Here is a 2460-nt window from a genome sequence, read left to right on the forward strand (position 1 = left end):
AAAATGTTGGAGTTGAGTAAATACAACACCACAGGAGCCCAAATGATCTTTGTAAGCTGAAAAACCTGTTACAATGAGAAGCAAGGAAGCAAATCATAGAAGAAAGAAATACACAAAAAATATGCTCAAAAAGATGAGAGCTCAATATTCACAAAATGTGTAAATGTAATAATCCTTCTTCTTGTTCTTACAAAGAAAAGAAAGAGCTTAACCTTTAATAGGTCAAGAAACCCTAAAAGGGAAAACCTAGGTTTGCACATAATAATTAATAAAAGAATTATTTATTATGCACCTAAAGTTAGCTTAAGTGTAAAAGAGATAAAGGGAACTTAAATAATTAAACAAATATTGTTTAATTAATCAAGCAAATACCCGAATACTCTAACATAAAACGCTAACACCCAAAAAGATAGAGACCTCGTGATGTAAACCCAAACCAACTTGTCGCCAACTCGCGGCTTGATCATGTCTTCAGACATTTTACCTCGTGAGCTGGCGATAACCATAAAACTTAACCACAAACTATATGGTCGCTAGCTCACAACCTAAAATTTTTAAGGCTTGGATGTTGACTAATTCCTGAGGGACTAGTTTGAAGGTTTCTCCTGAGTCAAGGTTGATTAGACAAGCGAGGATGATGGTTTCAGAGGCATAAAAGGATTGGATAACTTCTGAGTTAGTGATGGGAGATCACGGATTTCTCTGAGAAATAAGAGCTCAGGTTGCTTGTTGTCAGGGATTCTAATTTCTGAAGCAGAATTTGTCCAATCAAGGAGCAATAAAATCAGAACAAAATCATTCACAATAGATGAGCCTTAGCAGGATGCAGTGGATTTGATAGGCATGACATGACTTCTAGAGTCTAAAGTCATGTTGAAAAACACCAAAATGATGATTTTTCATGTGAATGAGCATCACCAAATGAAGTGTGAAAATTTGAAAATGTTATAAATACAATGGAGTGGTGACTTAATTGGTAGAAGAGAAAATAAACCTTTTTCATTTTCTGAAGAGTGTTTTTTTCTTTGGAAAGGAAGATGATGCTTGAGCAGGATCGTGCATGGACCTGTTGTGTGCTTTGTGATACCGGATGGGTGTTTTTTTGTTTTCTTCTATGTGAGTTTGTTTATTGTCAGAGGGGTTGTGAAAGTGAGAAGGATTTCCAGAGGGGGTGTGAAAGCCTTTTCTTGTCAAGAAAGGCCAAGCATGGCACATCCTTTGCTTCTACTCTACCATAGGATGGCAAGGGGTTTGAAGAAGGAGCCCATAGAGGAATGAAATAAGGATTTTTTTGGGTGGGGAGTGGCAGCCAGTCATCTTTGTGACGACATGGAAGCTGCGACCCCTCCCCAACATATTACATTTACCCTAAAGCTCATGTTTTCACTTTCCCTGATCGTGGGCATGAAGGCTCGAGCTCCTCTTTCCATTAAACCATTTTCTCTGCTCCTAGGCATGAAGGATTCCTTCTCTGTTTGGAAATAATCTATTGGACACGATGGAACATCTCACATTCCATCCGAAGGCATCAGGGTGATAATGGCATGGCTCAAGCAATTTTGCAAATTGTATAGTCATTGGGGTTCCTTTTCTGGTTCCAGTAGTGATTCTAGACTATAGGTGAAGGGAGCAAGTTGTATACTGACATACTGTATAGTCATTTACATAGGAAATGAAAAGCATTTAGTGTCAAGCTTTGTGCAGGTTCTTGAAGCAGTTATATATAATTTTATTTTGTGTATAATTCTATCTCTTTCAAATGATCAGAATCACGAGTTTTAACTTTTTCATTTGTTGCATTGTTATGGTGTATGTAATTTTTCATTTAATGCTTCCTATTAATTATTATGCCCAGGAATGCAAAAATTTTGTTACTGTTAGTCTGGAATCATATTAAGGATTCACCTCATTGTAATTGGTGGGTGGATTATAGTCATAGAAAACCTCCATATATATTACATAAACATCCATAGCATATAAAATCATAAGAGTATTAAGAATGAAAGTATCAAACACCACAATAGATAGGAATACAACATAATTAGTAAAATATGCATGCAACTCAATTAAAGGGAATATCTTTTGAGGATCCAATTCCATGATAGATGTTATAGAAAAATCACAATTTCATAATCAAAGGCAAACAAGAAAACATATTCACCCACAATGAATCAACTATTATAATTGGAAGGTCATTTCACCAAGTCAACATCAAGACAACAGACCAGTGCCTAATCCTAGGGCATAGAGTCACTTACAATTCAAAGACAACTTGATAATAAACTTCAATAAGATTCATTTGCAGATAAATAGGAATGAAATTATGAATAATGCCATTACATACACAACCCAGATTCATATGTAAACTGAAAAACCCTTGACCATTCAATTCACAGTGAAAACATAAATTCAACACAAAGACAATTATGTGAATATCTCAAACTGCAAATGATATTGATA

The sequence above is a fragment of the Cryptomeria japonica genome, chromosome 10 (assembly GCF_030272615.1).
Source record: "Cryptomeria japonica chromosome 10, Sugi_1.0, whole genome shotgun sequence".
Classification (NCBI taxonomy): domain Eukaryota; kingdom Viridiplantae; phylum Streptophyta; class Pinopsida; order Cupressales; family Cupressaceae; genus Cryptomeria; species Cryptomeria japonica.